The sequence below is a fragment of the Heliangelus exortis genome, chromosome 11 (genome assembly GCF_036169615.1).
Source record: "Heliangelus exortis chromosome 11, bHelExo1.hap1, whole genome shotgun sequence".
In the NCBI taxonomy this organism is placed as follows: Eukaryota; Metazoa; Chordata; class Aves; order Apodiformes; family Trochilidae; genus Heliangelus; species Heliangelus exortis.
Window position 1 is genome coordinate 9,051,291 of NC_092432.1, and position 19,053 is coordinate 9,070,343.

Genomic DNA, 19,053 nt, shown 5'->3' on the forward strand with positions numbered 1-19,053 from the left:
CAGTGAATAAAATGATTCAGTGTTCGACTTCCATGGACCTCATTCATCAGGAAAAAAAAGCAAACCAAAACAAAAACACAACAATGTAACTAATCCAACTATCCAGTATGAATCAAACTTCATGGCCTCATCTAAACCCAGTCCCTTAATTTTCCTGATTACAGTGTATGCAAAGTACTGTGAGTCACACAGATATCCATTTGGGTAAAGCCATAAGGACTTTGTTCTCTGAGCCCCAAATGTGCCCATTTAACCTTCTGAAATCAATTTATATTGTCATTACTAGCTGGTGTTTCATGCTTGTGGATTTGAGGCTTGGCTCTTATTGAAGAACTGATCAATTAATTTCAACATTACAGAAATCTCATTTAGCTGGAGGGACATTTCTGGGGTCTAATTTTCTAGCTGAAAATCAAATATAAGGGTACATTAAAATTATGTAATTTTGAAGCTCTGAACCTTTTAATGAGAATTTGCATTTGGACATTTTATATTTGTTTTTTTTTTATATATATACTTTGTCATTGTATCAATGGAATTAGACACGTGTAACTTCTTCCCTATTTCTTATTACATCATCTGAAGGATATCGTCTTGCAGCCTGCTTGGAATTTAAAGCCTTGAAAAAGCTTGAGAATTAAGAGAGGGTGAAGACACCACAAACCAAGGTCCAGAACATACCATGTATAGAGACTGAGGTCTAAAAGATGTGCATAAAGTTAAGACACAAATGCTAAATCAGACAAACTATTAATTTTAGAAATATTGCATTACTAAAGCAGAAAGGACAGTTAATAACTTTGTTTCTGTTTCCCTGGGAAACTCTTTCATTAATGGAATTTCCCAGCCAGAAAAATTAATACTTTATTAATATTTTATTTGAAACCAAATCAAATTATGATCATTTCAAGAAAGTCATAAAATTACAATTTAATTTCTTTTCCATTTTCCCTTCTGATTTAATCCAATATGTGATAAAGAAAGTGAAAATTAGAGAGTTATCTTTTTTTATATCTACACATTTGTGAGAAAAGAGTGGGTGGTAATAAGTATTTTGGGAAACTAAGTCTTCAAAACCAACATGAAAACATGGAACGCTTTCATGTACAATTCACAAATCAGCCTTTGAGGTGAAACAAAGTGCACTGCAATATTCTCAGATTTTTCAAAGAAGTGATAATTTTTATCCAGGCTTGGACACAAAGGAAGTTGCAAAAGCAAGATTCCTCACTGAACACACAAAGATGAAGGCAGTGTATCATCAGATGCAGTATGAGAAGAAAGTTACTTTTGTGCTCAACAAATTACTGTTTTTCCCCTTTTACAAAAGTCCTGTAATGGCTCACTGAACTTGTTAACAAACATCCTGGTAAGAGCACTTTTATAATATATATCAATAGATAATAAGCATTGTCAATCAAAAATGAACTCTCATTTTCAAAATGGTTTATATTCTGAAGTAGAATTAAAATTCATGCACCATCATTTAGAAAAAATGTTTGTATTACATTATTATTAAACTGTATTCCGAATATAAAAGCTGCCTTATACCCATTTTTTTAAAATTACAACCTTTAATGCATGTATTTTGATTTTTTTACCATAAGTGATACACAGAAATGAAAAGGCATGTACATCTTATAAAGCTGTGGAAACAAATGGTATATTAAAATTACTGTGAAATTATACATGTTCAGATCACTTATATCTGCTATCTGAGAAGGCCATGTCAGATTTATTTGGTACCCTAATCAGGTGCTGTGGGCTTTATATTTGTGCAAACAAGTGAAACAAGAATTATACTGTAAATGGTTTTATGATATCTAAACTAATATTGATTCTATTGCTGATCCTATCTACTCCTCTCCAGAACCTGTCTGCTTTTTTACCCTGCTGATTCTAATGCTGATCAAAACAAGAGAGTTTATCTCAGTTGAGAGGCTCACATTTTCTTCACTTCAAATACCCTTCTGTATGTTCTCTACATTTAAACCTCCATGAATTCTCCACATTTAAACAACCTCAGTGCACGTTTGACTTATTCTTACCTCTCAGAAGACACAAAAATGCTGGAGAAGGATTACAGGTGCCCATGAAAAACATCCCTTACAGAAAGATCACTTCATGTCTGAGAGAGAGACTTATTTGTCCACCACTGAGGTTATAGGCAAAGTACTGACATCTCTTGGGGGAAATTTAGCTGCTTAAAAGAAAACTAAGTGGTGAGCAGAAGCCACAGTGCTTGGTCTGGAAATAAATCTTGTCTTGTTGGGAAAATACACCCATTGAGCTTGAGTTCTTCCCAGGCCAGAAACCTAAACTAGCTCCCAGACAAGGAGCTGCCTCAGGAATCCCAGTCCTGGGACAATTCTGGTACAGTAGTTGTGCTGTGTGAGGAGTTTGGGATGTGCTCTATAGCAATCATCTCCTGTCAATGTTGTTTAAGAAACCAGCATCCAGCTCTTCCTAGTGTACAGACAGCAGTGCCCTGGAGTTGTATAACTACTTCTTATATGATCCAAGAAATATCTGTACTTGAGAGAGAAGCACAGTCCATCCCTTATTTGGCTAATTAAGCAGAAAAACAGTATTAGAAGCTTTGAGAAAATGTAAGACAAATTTAAGCATCTGGTACTTTCCACTCATCTTTTAACTTGGGTTTTCTTGGCATACGAGCTGCTTTTGGCTGATTTCCACTACAAGCAGAGAGCTTGCATTGTAGAAGTCAAGAGGAGTCCTCACTTTCCCACCACCCGTCCTTACTCCTTTCCAGAACTCCAGTGATAAGGCCTGAGTAATCTCTTCAGCCATCCCAGGCATAGCAGGATATGTGATTTCTACAAAGAATTTATAGTATACACAGTTGCAATATTTTTGACATACTTTTCCCTACACATCAGATTTCTTGATGGCCCTTTTGGCGGCTTCTCTTGCTGCCACCTCCTCTGCTAGGAGGAGGTGTTTCCTCATCAATCCTAGTTTAATCTATGGAAAAAAAAATAGCCAAAACCAAGACTGACAGCAAATTATCCAAAGAAAAACCTTCTAACTCTATTCCTCCTCAAATATTTTCATATACCTACATTCTGTGAAAGCTATATGTTCCCACATTAACCAGAGAAAGGAAGTTTTCATGCTACTAATCTTCAAAATCCTGGTTCTTGAAAACATTCAGTTTCTTAACTGAGTTTACTGGACTTCAGTTTGTCAGGGATTCACGTTTGCAAGAGCTGACACCCAAAATAATTAAAACCTGTTTCTTGCAAATGATGAATACAGGTCATGCACACATTCCCTTTATATTGTTCCAGCTTCAGTCCAAGCAAGACTACAGTGAAATGCAGTTTGAGGTTTCATGTATAACACCAGAAAAAGAAATCACAACAATATAAATTACCATATGACCTCCAGCATAGACACTTTAATAGACCATGATTTAGCAAAGCATTTAAGCAAATGCTTAAATCCCATTGATTTAAGTGGGATTTAAGTACATATTAAGTACTTAGTTGAATTGGGGCCATACCATGAAGGACTCTTAGAACAAGGAAAGCACAGTAGGCTTTGAGGATCTTTATTTACAGCTCAGATGTTTAACTTGGAAAATTTGGCTCAGGAACCTGTATAATGCAAAAGGAGCCAAGGACAGACTGCAAGAACATTTGGCTGCCCCAGGTCATTTCAGGATAGCACAACATACCAATATGGGATGGATTTAGTTTCTGAAATACATCTAATTTATCACATGCAATTTATAATTAAGATAGTTTGCCTTAATGCCTCGTTCAGCACTTCACTGTTCATACAGATTTCTGATGCTGCCAATTTGCTTCTGTTTTCATTTGTTCCTCTCCCATTCTTCCCTCCCACTTTTAGCCCCAATCTTCTGGTTGCCGGGTGTGGAAGAGGCATATGATATCAGCTCTTTGTCAGTCAGCTCTCACTTCATAACTAGAAGAAAAAAAAAAGCTGAGCAACCAGTGCTTTATCCTGGACGATGAAGACCTGGTTCTCCAGGAGGGGGTCAAACCAGACATTTCATTGCAGTTAAAGGAGTTCTGTTCAAATCATAGAATTTCTCTCTTAAGTGTCCTGGAGTAACATCAAAACTGTTTAGTCTATATGTACTTTACTAAATATTGTAGCTGTCACAAAGTATTATAATATTGCCTACAGGGTGACTTGTAATTGTTTCCTTATCTTCTTGACTCCAGATATTTCTTAAGTTATCTAACTCTACTGAAACTGTTGCAGATTGAACTGTTTCTATCATGCAGAGTAGGAGTTAGCTTTTGGGGACATTAATAATTCTTGTTGTCAAGCATTTATTTTTGGGAATAAGCCTGTTTCTGGGGAGGCCTAGGAAGCTTGATTTTCTAGGTCTAAGAATAGACTAGTGGGAAACAGAACATTATATCATGTCTGAACACTGCTATTTGTAGTGAAATTAAGACCCAAGGTTTTATGAAAGCACCTAATCGTGTTTTGAAAAAGATTAGGCCAAATGGTGTTCCTAATGATTAGCAGATACATTAGGAAAATACTCAACCTATTAGAATGAGCATACTCAGAAATGTAATTGAATAGAGAATAAAATAATTCCTTTCACACTGATTAAAACAATTAAGTGGCATGATGGTTCGTGCTCTGAAAATGTATTACCTCACATTTTATACAGTCAATCAGAATAGAAAGAAGAGTAATTAAGTTCTAGCAACAACTTTCAAAAGATTGTGACTACTTAAAGAATGGTCAGTGGCTTCCATTGTAAACACTAACCCCAAAGTAAATTTTTGCAGTATTTAACAGGTAAGTCTTTACAATGGAAAGAAGTTTATTTTTTTTCTTAATTCTCAACCATGACAAAACCACATTTCTCTCATTTAAATCCTTAGCTGAATTAAATCGTTTTGATAGTAGTAAAATACAGCTACAAAAATTTGCTGTGGCAAAAGATTTTAAGGACCAGCTAAATAAAAGTTATATTTTTTCAAGAAATAAAATAGGAGTTTCCAATACCTTCTGGCCTTACTTGCACACTTTCCAAGTAGTCTAAACTCTCAAGCAGCAGAAAGCAAAGAGCTTATGTAGCACAGTACCACTTTTTGTTATGGAGGGATAAAAAAAACCCCAAACAAACAGGGCTGCTTCCCCCCCTCTGCAGTAAACTTCCTGTTAAGTGTATTACTACATTGAGCTGGTATCAGTTTTATTCAGAATTTATGTTGCATGTTTACTATCTTAACAAAATGAATGCTGAAGAAAGGCTGCTCTCATTTAAAAAATACAATTCCACATTGTTTTCCCATTAATTTCAAAATAGGAAACTCAGAAATCACAGTAGATCTGAGAATCTCATGGCTATGGAGTTAAAATGTCCTCAAAAAAACCAAGATACCTTTAATTGTTATCATCTAAGTATGATAAAAATCAGCCTACCCAGGAAATCATATAGCATACAAGTGATAGCAATGAAGTAGCTAAACCAACTGATTGACCTAAGTGTGCCCTCAAAATAAAATGTGAACACCAATGAAGTTATGTAAAAGTCAAAGCCTGGGATAAAATCTGCAGTGAATTGGGAGCCCACAGTTCATGTTAGTCCTTTACATGCAAAGCACCAGTAACCCAGGATGACCTTTACATAATCAGTCAGTTACATCAATAGGACAGTTCTCCAGGGGGGTTGAAATGGAGGGGAGGATGGGTGAACAAGCCAAGGTTTTCCAAAAGCAAAAATAATTGTTAATACATGTAAGCCAGGACTTGCATCCTTCACAGAAAAGTGGAAGAAAAGCACAGTTATCATATCCATGTATTTTCTAGGTTTTTTGGTTTTGTGGTTTTTTTATTTTGTAATTTCATCATGAAAGTGTTTAATGATTAAGGACAATTGTTAGTGTGTCCGATCTAGGGAGGGTAAAGTCTAGGGCTGATGATCTATAACCAGGACAACTGCACTGTTTTAAGTCCTGAAAGGCTCAGAAAATGCAGTCTCTGAGGTCTGTCACTGTTCTGTCCTCTGCCTCATTACAGAGCTGACAGCACCATGAATGAAGAACTAGAGCAGTGTTTATAACACTCCTTTTTTCAGACCACTGGAATCCTGAAGTACTCAAGCTAATGCTACACAGGGCTGCTTGAGTCTTGGAAGCCATCCAGCAGTCTCAATGGAGAGATCTGCAGAGATTAATTTCATCTACTGCTTGAGTAAAATATATTGCTTTAGGGTAAAATAACACTTTTTTACCTCATCCTGGTTAGATTAGACTGTTGCTGGTACTACAGCAAAAGCAATGGACTTCATTGGAATCTGAGAGAAGGCAGACGGCTTTTTTTTATTTTCTTGGGCTTGTGATGATCTATTTAGAACTGTATTTATACCTTCTACAGTAACATCTATGGGGAATACACAAGGTAGGAGCATCACTGAAGGCTCCCAGCGAGCCACTGTCAACAGCACAGCACAAGAGAAGGGACTGGACGGTGCCTGGCAGGCAGGGACAGGCAGTTTCACCACCCCAGCACTTTGCTAGATTAAGACATTTATTGGGACTCATCCAGTGATGAGACTTTAAAGGAATGTGGTGAAACCCCAACTTGCCCTGAGGGATTTATTGAGAAATCATCTGGATGAGGAGGAATTCCTTACTGAGGGACTTACCCAACTGAGGCTGAAAGGTTCAAAACAGTGTAACAGGTCTAATTCATTGCTAGCATCTAGGGGATTAATTATCTTTCAGATGGAAACTAAATCCACAAGAGGGCAGAATTATTTGGTAAATTCACTACAATAAATCAGAGCCATCACATCTTCCAATAGCAGAGCTATTTTCAGGGCAGCAAAGAGATAATGATTTTTAATTTCCAGCAATAAATATTCAAGACCCTTCAAAAAGCACTTTGAGATCCCCTTAGACATGGGCAAAAGCACAGATCTTCCAGCTATTCCAGTTTCTATGATGTTGGAGTTGGGAGATTTTTTGTAATTTTCCACTGAAATCTTTGCCTTGTCTTCCACAGCTCATGGCCCCCAGTAAGGCTACCAAGGACCAATGTCATACACAATAGCTTTCCCTGTAGCTTTTCTCTGTTTTTATAGGTTATCCTTTATGGTTTCAACATCCTGAGAGACTTAAAAGGCAATTACTTATTCAATGTCCAAAGCTATGATTCTGTTCTACAGACATTTCTGCTGCATCTCACTGAAAGCTGTAACTTATTTGCAGATAGAGTGTGTCCATATGAATTCCTATTAATAGCTACATAGAAATGTAAAGCAACTAAATTAAACAACTATCCCTGTAATCAAAACTGCAATAATCCCTATAATTACCTTTTTCCTTTTATTCCTCATAATAAAAAAACAAAAGCTCATGGCTTCTAGCATGCAAGCAGGAATCAAGAACAGAGAATAAGATCAAATATCTTTGTTTTACCAACACTTTTTAAACTCAGAGACTATAAAGACTCTGGAAAAGTCAGTATACAGAAATTATGGGCACAATTATATCATATTTCCTGTTGTTTTTCCGAGCACCCTGTGGTCATTTAATGTGGCACTTGCAGGAAATACATAAAAAGCAGCATTGTAGGCAGCACAACGGCTGTTTGATGACATCAAATGCAAACACTTACCACCCAAAGATTATTCCCAAGAATTTTATTAAAAATAATCACCTCTATGAATTCTGAGACATACAATGACTGTGTCTAACATGTACCTGAACACCTCTCTGGAAGACCATTGCTAGCTCTCAAATTACAGAATGCAGAATCTAGTAAGTTTTTGAAGAATAACATCGATATCTTCAGATCCTGATATCAGTCCTGAAGAACCACCCAAATCCTACAGGGAGGCAACAAATAACTGACATGAGTACACAGCCACACACACAAAAAAAGTAGTGAAATTAGTTTTCCAGAGGAGTGGGGAAGCACCTATGCTTTCAGCTACAGTGATCACAAAACATATTTTCCCTTTTGTATCATTCTATAAAGTAATGGTATTGCATTCCAACCCCTTCAAAATTGAACTTGCTTTTGGATATTAATAAATGTCACCTCTGTATTTCACCACAGCCTATCCCCTACAGCAGTCAGGAGGTCTTAAAGTTGGTTGTACAGGTTTGGGACACATTTCAACAAGCTAAGAGAGGGGATCAGTATTTGCTGCAGTAGAGCAGAAGCAGAAAAAGCAGGGTGGAAAATCCAGCTTAGGCTGTTTTTATCAGGGTTTATTTTAACCCTGTGCTAGCAGAGTTTAAACTGTTACTGTCAGTTAGCACTGTGAGATTCATTAGAAAAGACTGTAAATCTCACATTAAGATACCATCCTCTGGTAAAAGAAAGTACTTGGGATTGCTATTATGGCCAAATACACTCAAGACTCTAAAATGGGCAGAGGACAGTAGATTTTATTTGGATCAGATTTTAATAACTTATTTTTAGTATATTTCAAGCACTCAGTGGAGGGGAAGGGATCCCCCACCAAGCAATCAATTAGTAAGAATGATCCCCCTATCATGTTTCTGCTGCCTGGGACACTGGATGCTCATAAAATACTGAGTTCTGAATTCTGACCGAAAATACTGTTGGCAAGTGTGAAATAAGACAATGGGTAGGGCAAAAGTAACAATAAGAAAAAAGACTTCCAGAAGCTACAAACCTATAAAAAGAAGTCTGAACTTTACAAAGTAGAATGCAGGGGGTAGAAAGTTGGAGAAACACCCACAAAAGAAACCCTCAGGCTTCTACTTTTTATGCCATCTATCCCAAGGGACTTTGAAATCTGTATATTTTCTTTAGTATGTAGCTAGGATCACAGGAACCACAGCACCTGATCTGTCCTACTTTACTGATTTTCAGAGGAAGGTGAAAAACTTGTGAGGGGAATTTATGGGACAAAGAAAAAGGTATCGAAACATCTGCATAACAGGTAGGATAGGATTTCAGGATTTGCTTTCAGGATTTCTTTGTCTCCCTGCAAATACAAGCTCAAGTCTCACTAACACATCTGCCAGCCTCTGCAAGTGGCATCTGCATGATGCACAGACCCAAGAACTCCACATTGGACCTGAGCTCAGCTGCTTTCCACAAACATTACTCTGCCCTTGCACACTGCCCCAGCTTTCTGCTTCACCCCTCACTGCAGTTCTACACAATGTGTATAATCTCAACTAAACTAAATAATATTCTTTCCCTTATACTTGATGGATTACACCTGATGACTGGAGAAGGGCTCTGGCCTTCAGGACTGGAAATCTATTTTCTTTTTGTCTCTCTCTCTGTTACGCCCCAGTATGGATTTTCTGTTGCAGGCAGCAAGAGACTCAAGATGGCAATAGAGAGCTGGAAAAAGCACATTCCAGGGAAGTGTTATAAATATCCCTTTTGTTCCTTAATGTGTTGATAAACCTCTTGCTAGAGAGGCCTCTAGTGTTAATCAGTCCATCAGCCTCTCAACAATTCCCATCTAAAATTATCAACAAATAGTTTTGTCAGTAGAGAATGTTTATTTGCAGTTACACAACTCTCAGTTTGCAGAATATTAGCTGCTTAAAACATAAGCAAACAGCCACAGTCTAGAGCAACCAGTACTGTGAAAATGAATTCATAACCTTTTTTTGCAGTAAATTTAGCAACATTTAGCATACTTTGAACATACCAAGTGCCTAAGGACAAACATTTTATTAAATTTTTTTTAAAGGGTGATCAGTGAGAAATATGATTTTCACATGATTTTTAGAAAAAACCCCATGTATTTCCATAAAGAGGCTTCTACTTCCCTTTGCATGGAATCACTCTGTGAGTCAAACTGGATGCAGAGTTTCTGAATATGCCTTGAGACAGCACTGCTGTGTGCTCCTTGACAGCTGCTGCCTTCCAGCCCAGAGGTGGCAGACTATAAATGATGAATGAACTTATTCATACAGTCTGGAGCTATCAGAATGTAAGAGATATACTTAGTATGCATCACATACATCTGTCTAGGTATACGTACACATAAACTAAATTTGGCTTAGTACCACTGAAAAGCCTCTCTCAAAGTAAGTAACTGTACTGTTACCACCTAACAGTGTTTCCCATGTTAAAAATGTCTAAAGAACTAACATTTCCTACAAGATTATCCTTAATTACTATTTTTCTCTTCAAGATCACATAATAGTACACCTCTTTCAGCCTAAGTGACTTTACTGGCCAAAAAATTTGCTTTGTTAAGGGCTGAGCTAGAGCTGATAAGGGTTTATCCTTTTACTTCTCTAGACTTCAGATCAAGCCTGCAGCTCCTGCCAGGAGAGAAAACGTTTTTTATAAGTAGGAAAGACTAATTTCTGCCTAAGCTCCTGTTTCTGATCAGAGTAAAAGTTGGAGTCTTTAAAGCTGACTATGAATTAAAATATCTGTATTCCCAAATGTTTGCTGAACTTCAAACAATTGGCTGCCACTGTCTGCTGAGCTGGAGCTGCATGGAGAGGTGTGCCAAGATCTGACACCTATTTCAAGATCAGAAGAGGGCACTAAGGTTTAAGCTATATTCAGAATAATCTCAGAAAGACAGGGGGAAAAAAACCCTGTTAAATGTTAGAAATAGTCCTTTGTTATTCTGCTGGGTCTCTCATATAAGGTGAGAAAACACAGGCAGGGCTGAAGGGCCATGGGACCAGATGTCATGGTGGCTCCAGCACAGCTGAAAGGAGCATGTTCAGTCACCAGCATTTACACCTGTGCCTCACCCCACTTCCCACGCCCTGTGCCACGCTGTGTGGGCAAATCTTTGCAGCTCCTTTCTCTTTTGGGGTCTCTGCTTGCAACTGTGCTGGCAGTGAGCTGCTAACACCCCCAGGATGACAGCTTTTCTCTCAGCTGCCCAATCCACCATGCTGAGAAGCTGTCAAAAGGGTCAAGGGATGTCCCTTGGGGGGCTTGAGAGACACAGTGAATTTTACCCTGCAGCTTAATGGTTATAAAAAGACACATGCACACAACAAAAAGCCTGATTGTGTCTTATTCTCCTTGTAGTTATACAGTAACTACTTAGGATTTTTATTCTCTGTTAAATCTACTGTGGGATTTTGATAAAGAAGAAAGGAATTTTTGGTTTTTTTTTGTTTTTTTTTGAGACAAGATTTGCCACAGCTTGTGTCTGTGCTGTGTAAAGGGGGTATATTCAGTGGTGATGGACAGGTTGGGGTCAGGAGAAACCACTCAGCACCATGCAGCTTATATCAGTCAGCTCAGCTGCTTCATCTCCCCCTGCTATCAGTGGACACAGGACCCAAATTAGGGTTTTCCTCTGAAACTGCTTCTGTGAGAATATTGTTCTCCCTATTTTCTCTACAGATAATTAAGGAAGAACTATACCACAGAGTAGCTAAAATGGTCAGTGTAAATGTGAACTATATATCAATAAATCTATAGAGTACAAGACATGGGAACAGCTGTACTGGGTTAGGCCAAATCCTTTGTGATACAAGATAGATGCAGGAGGCTGTAACAAGTGTTACTTTCCCAAGTGTCCTCACTCAGCTTCCAGCAATTTCTGTCTGGAGTATGTGTAATACACACAATTACACATCAACAATGGAATATACAACATATATAAAGAGACAAATTTTGCAAGCAGGAAAGACCTTTTTCAGAATTTTTTTAACTCCTCACAATTGACTCATGACAGCACTGAAGTTTTCCTCACTAGGATCACAGACCAGATTTTCTCTCCAAAAATATCTCCTTTTGGTTTTTGTGTTTGCTCTGAGTTGACTGAATAAGCTGAAAATGCACATTTTCAGATAAACACAATCATCTCTTTCATAGAGTCCATCCCATGCACACAGAAGACATGCCATTTTTATCTAGGGACAAAAATAAGAATGTGTATCTTGCCAGATTCTTCTTTTTATAGGTGATCAGATCTCAACATCAACAAAGCCACAAGTGTACATCCCTGAAATGTATTGCTACTGGGCAGCCATTCTTTTGTGCACAGATGCAGACATTTGACAACAGAGGAGAGTTTGATTTCATGGATTAAAGCTATGATCTGCCACAAAGAACTAAAAAGACACCAACACCCTCAGAAATGTACTACAATTACATCTGGGTATTTCAGCACAGACCATGCAGGGAGCAAACACCAGCAGAAATATCCAAAGAATTTCCACTAGTCAACAAGGAGTTAAAAAAAAATACTTAAGGGGGACATATTCTTGACAATAAACATGATTGTACTGAGGTCCAGGTCTTAAACTTTTGAAATTGGTCTCCCTGCTCCTCTGGTGTAAGGCTGGCTGGGAGAGAAGAATTCTTTATGGTACCTTAGGAGTACTGGGACCTGATTTTGAATTGAAGTAGTAAATTTATGGTTAATGCCAGCTAATTATAGCATCAATATGCATATTAAACGTAAATGTTTAAAGCTTTGAGGGCAAACATTCACAAAGGTGAGAGTCAATAATACCTTAATAAAGCTGGAAAGTAAAAGGACATAAATGAATGCTCATATTATTTTTAAAAGGCAGAAGACCAAAGATATATTAATGCAGATATGGCATAAGGAACACAGCAAATGGAAAAGTGATTAGGATAAAAAGCATGCCAGCTCAGTGCGATTGATTTACTTTTTGAAAACTGCCTTGGAAAAGGAAAAACAGGTCCTCTTGAAGGCAACCACTCATTATATTTATTTATAAAAACCTGCAAAATAATAAGGAAAAGTAGAAAGCTATGGTTGCATTTTGGGGGAACATAGCATGTCTTAGAAGTTAAATGGGAATAAAGACAAAACAGGAGCAAAAAGTGAGCTCAAACTGATACTTCTGGATGAGATAGATATTACAGGAATTGCTTCTTTCTCTTGGAAAGAGAACACTGATTTTACAGATCTTCCTTTAAATTTAAGCCTTTGGTATTTTCAAGTATTGAGTATACCATCAGGAAGGGTTAGGAGCAATATGCCAGCTTCACTGATACCATCCCTTTCTAGCTGATCAAGCCAGTAACAGATTGGACACAGACTGATGAGGATGAATTTGTATGGAGATCAGCTCTCCCTGAAAGAAAGTCCTATGGGAAGTTAATGGTCTCATGGCATTATAAAAAAAGGGTGAAAACAACACAGAAAGAGAGATGTGCTTTGAGACACTCAGAGTTTGTAAACAAAGGGACTTTTAAAGGAAGTACTAAAAATTACAGTCATTGCCCTAACACCTAATGCTGAGGCTTTTGAACATACTCTGCCACCTAAGAGGAAGACACTTCTGTATTGGTTGCTGCAGGACAACTGAACATACACTTACTCTTATTCCTAACAAAATCCTCCCTGCTCTTATTAAGACATGCAAAAGAAACATGAAGACACATCATGCTCTGTTTTTTGGTATTATTGTGCTCCCAGAGCACAGTGAGGGCTTGCACTGAGGGTTTAGCATAGATCCAGCACAGATTAATAGCCATCCAGGTGACCAAAGCATCCCAGTACTGTGCTCTTCTGATTACAAAATATGTTTTTCTAAAGACCAAGGGACCACCAACACCCACCCATGCCCAAATTCAAACCAGACTAAAATCTTGGAGAATTTACAAATTTACAGTAAAATAAAACCATAGTTTATTTCAAACATATCAGTGCTCTATTTTTTCAGGTTTTGTCTAGCAACACATAATTTGCTTCAGTTACATTATCTTTTGTACTACTATATTTACCTCTCTAACATAGACCCCTAAAGGATTCATAAAAGTGTCCATTATTGTGGCCATTTACATAATGTGTTGATTGTGCTTATTTATATGATCAGAGTGGTAATTTGCACACCAGCCATTATGATATCCTTCAGCCAATTTATAATCTTATATTTTCATGCCATTTATAGTTTAACATCTTCAGAAAGAAGGCTGACTTATTTCATTGCATAGATTTTTAGTCTGTGGGATGACATTACTTTTTAAAATCCCAGATGAAGACACCTGAAGACTTCAAAAAGGATTCTTCACCATCCAGCTGCCTCATCTACACTCCAGCATTTAATGGAGCTGTACATAAAAGTCCAAAATGTGAATATGCTTAAGGATACAAAGTGCTTTCCTGGGGTGTGTATCACATTAAGCATCTACCATTAAGCATACACAAAACAGCATTTCACATGACTAAAGAGCACAGAGGCTCTCTCAACCTGTTCTTATTTTAACCACAGAATGGAAAGCATGCTACAATAGCTAACAAAAGTCTAAATTGTTGTTTTCATCAAAATGTACAGCTTAGCAACAATTCTTCCCTAAGACAAACTTATTATGAAAGACATAAAGCATTGAAGCAAAACAATGCACACTTTAAAGATCTAAAAATTTTCAGAAAAATGAGTAATTGGGAAATCTCAGCAAGACTTGGGTGGAATTAAGGTAATTTTTACACACTGAGGAGCCAGTCTAAACCTCAGAGTTTCTCCAGCGAGAAGGCAGAAGGCTGAATTAGCTTCGTAAAGCAATGCTCATCCATAGCTCAGCAAGTGGTTTTTTGGTGAGCCTCATAGAACAGAGACAGCTCCTTCCACCCTGCAGGCCAAAATTATTGTTTCACACACAGTTTGCAACAACCATAAAGGATGCTTTTTAATAACCCAACAAAACAAACACCTCTATTTTCCCAGCCCATAGATTCCTGCAATAACCTCCCCAATTCTGAATGCATGGGAGAAGTGGTAGCTTCCTACAGGAGGAAAGCAGTTACAGTAACATTATGGGCTGAATTAATGTAACATGAATAATGATGACTTACTCCTTAACTAAGTGCTAACTTAACACTGCAGCCTCCTGAGATGTTGGTAACACCTGTGCAAATTAAACATCAAAGCTTAGGTAAAATCACCATATGTTTGCTCTTTGGAAGGAAGGGTCACCTTTAAAAAAAAACGTAACTGTTCTTTCCTGTTTGTTTTTTTTTGTTGTTGTTGTTGTTGTTTTTTGGGTTTGGTTTTGTTTTTTTTTCAGTGCTGATAAACAGAAGATGAAAAATACTCCAGCAATGTTAAACTCCTGAAGGTGAAAACCATTGTACAATAAACCTCCTTTTGTCAGCACAGCACTTTGTTTTATGTTTGTAATGAGATACTGTGAAAACGCAAGTGATCTTGACCTTACCCTTATCTTTGGACTTGCAAAATGATCTCTGCTTGAAACTTCCTCACATTTCCTTTCATGTGCCAGATCAAGACTGAGACCAATCAGATATAGCAGTGTGTCTTGAACGCTTCGCTCACAGCTGTCCAGGCAGTTTTTTTTTCCTGGAAGGGAAAGAAAAAGAAAAAAAAAAAAAAAAGAAAGAAAAAAAAAAATCAATCAGTCCTCTTTGCAGACTTAGAGCTGCTGTATCACATGATGTGACACTAATTTCCCAACAGTGTATACTTTGAAGCTGACAAGTGTTAAGCCATGATTAAAAATTCCAAATGCATGTAAGTACCTGTCACTCAGATGTGGTCCCTTGGTTGCATTGGTGGCCACAGGAAACCAACCAGGAATCTTTCTGCCTATTTATGTAGGAGGATGTTGCAGATTTAACTTTCTCAGCACCTGTAGATCAGATCAAGCATTGACTCAATCAGCTCAAATTAAATGCAGCAAGTTTTAATTTTACCACTAGGATCAATTATTATACAGTAGATCCCCAAAACAAGAAAGCCCCCAAAAAACTCTATGGAAAATTTTGCACACTTGCTTTCAAAAACTCACTGGTCTACTGTGATCAGTTTTACTGGTTCAGAAAAATAAATGTTTTATTAACTGATTAATCCCTGTATACATGTAACAGCTGTACCAACAATGCACTAATTGTAATAAATAAGAATTGCAGCAGGGTAGCTTCAGTATCTGCAGGAGAAATTGCAATTTCTGAGTAACCTGATGCCACACAAAAATGCCATTCTACAGACAGTATTCTACAGCCTCTTGTATATGCTTTGAATATACATTTTAAGACAAAATGCGGTGCTTTGTTTACAGGAAACAAGCAAAATGGAGCTAACTGTGGAGGCTGTTAAATTGTAATAGGCAGATATTATAAATAACAAGTGAACACACAAAGTAGGAACACCACAGATTACTTAAATCAAGAACTAAAAGCTAGGGGAAAAAAAATATTCAATAATTAGTAATTACAACAAATATCCAAAACATTTTAGTCTAGATTAAATCCTTCTTTGGGACATACTACACTAAAAATACCTTTTGATGTTCATGTGCTGGCTTTATTTCATGAAGGAACAGGAGGAATGTAGGAGAGGAACACTGACATTTTGCTCTCAGACACTTATTTGTATGAGCAATTTCACAACATGAAGAGAGTCCTGTTGAGCTTATCAAGACTGTTGGTGTTAGGAGTTTCACTGACTTGATTATTCACAGAATTTAAGCCATTAAAGGCTATCAACTCTCCTCCCTGCTAATAAGATTATTTACATATTTCTTCTTAATGGACAGGGCCAGTTATTAAGAGGAAATAAAGGCAAGACTTCATTGGGCAATACTTTTCTCAAAAGTAAAATTATTTAAACTGTAAGTGGTCAAAGATGCCATCAGGAGTTGACTAAAAGGAAAATTAGAAATTTGGAGATAATTTTAGATTTAGGAAGCACTTAAAAAAAAAATTACTCCAAAAGAGAGAGGGAAAAAAATCCCTGACACAGTAAATATCTGTAACTTGTGCAGACTCTCCTTTGACCACAGGGCAGAAGCTTTGAGGACAAACCAGCTCCTTCTCCCTTATTCACACCAAGTGACACTGAAAAATGTTACAAAACAGACTCCTATTCTTTCTTTTAGTTTACAAAATCCACAATACTTTTTATGAAAGCAGGATCTAAATAGTATAGCATCTTATCCTTAAAGTTGTAGAAAATAGCAGTCCTTTCCACTGCCATAACCATTTTCCCAAGGCACTAAATATCCATGGTAGCACGGGCATATGTTTCTTTAGAGGATTTCTCTCATGTGTGTGCAAGGCCCTGCTAAATACCAGGGCTCTCATACAGTGGAAAAATGGAGATTTGAACTCCTTGTAATCACACTCCCTCAGGGCTCTCTGTGTATTACACACATCAGGTCATCTCTTCTGAGATTTTTTCACTTCCCCCATCTCTTTGCACTTAAATTGGGAGAAATCGATGTTAGCCTTGGATACCTCCTTGGATTCGAGCTTCCCTGTGCAATCACCACAGCTGCTTTCAAAGAAGGGATAATGATGGTGAGGCACTCTGGTAGTTACCTTAATATGGACCCAGAGTTATCTGATTTACAAGCCTACCTACAGAAACCTGTTCTGCCTCTACTTTTTTTCCATGGGAAGTGATATTTGTCACCCCAAAGAATGATGGGCTTTAAATACACAGTGATAGTGATTGAAAAACTACTTGCAATGAGAAATTAATATCTTGCTAGAAACATGACACTGAAATGATGCCATTATAATCACTGAGAAATTTAAGTGGACACGATTACAGTAATTTATATCTTGATGTGATTACAGTAATTTCTATCTATTAATTAACACGCATTTTAAATCTCTTGCAATATTCACTTTTTTAAGGAAACGATAGACTTCGACATAATGATGTGAAAATCACCCCAAATATGTTACTTATTTCCTTTCAACTTTGTTGCACAACTATAAAACAATCACAGAGCCAAAAGCACCAGCTACAGAAGTATTAAGCTAAGTGTGATTGCAATGAAGTTGTGGGTATTTCTAGCAGAGCCGATGTTTTTGAAGGAACTTTACCTAAGTGACATAACTGTTCTCTTCTTTGGTTTCACCTGTTATATAAATATAGCACTAAAGGAATTTATCAGTAAATCCTCTACCCATATCAGAATATCCCAAGTCAGATTTGACTTCTGTCATTCAGATCCATCTGCATTTCCAGACTATAAGGGATTTCTTGAGAATAAATATATTGAGCAGTAAAATGAATACCTAGAGGGGAATATTTCCTGTATAATCATAGATAATAACAAATAAGCAATAATACCTTGTATTTTATGTTTTGAATGGAATTTAAAAATCTGAATTGTTCATCTGAGCAGCAGGTAGGCAGACATGCTGTCCCTGTTCTACAGCTGAGGAAAGTGAGAGGAAGCAATAAAAACCTTTGGAAGAATTATGAAATCAAAACAAGGAAAAAATAAGAATAAACACAGTTTTTCAGACAGTAAGATGACACTCTCAAGAGGCTCAACTTCCTTCTTTTCTCTAATGACTCCCTGGGAATGAGGGGTCTCCAAGCTGCCTCTTAGCAGTGTTCAAAAACTGGAAAAAAATCTGGTGCTGCCCAGCTGTGCAGCCTGCCTCTAGCTCACTACCTGATGTTCAGCTCTTATTGCTGGCCAAGCATTTTCTCCTGGATTTGAATGATGCTCTCTACCTTTGGAGGAGGCTGCGTAAGCAGTGACAAGCCCTCAGGTTAGATGATGAGGGTAATAATGGGAAATAACTAAGCAACACCTGCAGCAAGTTAGATAAAATGGCCACTGATGAAAAAGTGCCAAGGTAAAGTGAATTTGGCAGATGGCAAAAGGAAGGAGGAAAACCAACACCAGACGGAATTACTACTCATTAGCACCGCCTCAAGCAGTCCCTTCCTTCCTGGGGCACACAATCAAATGCTATTGATCTTTCCTAAGTTCTAGCAGATTTCAGGCAGAGGAGAATCAAGTTGCAAGAAAACAAATCAGGGCCAAGAGCCATAATAGATATTTCTACCTCCTTTCCCTTTTAGGTCTCTGAATTTCCTGGGCAGGATTGATTTCCATACATTTCTCATTAATGATCATTTTAATGCTTTATATTTATAGTAGCAAGCCAGAGCCAGTAGCATTTTTGCTTGTATCTTAAACCGCCATCAAAATGTTTTCAAAATGTTCAAATTTCAAAATGTTTTGCCATAATTTCACCAAACAGGCTGGGGACACAATTTGTGTTTAATTCTGGCAGCAGTTTACACCAAAAAGACACTGTGTCAAGGCACTGAAATAGTTTTAAAAATTCTGGGGAGTGCTCTACAG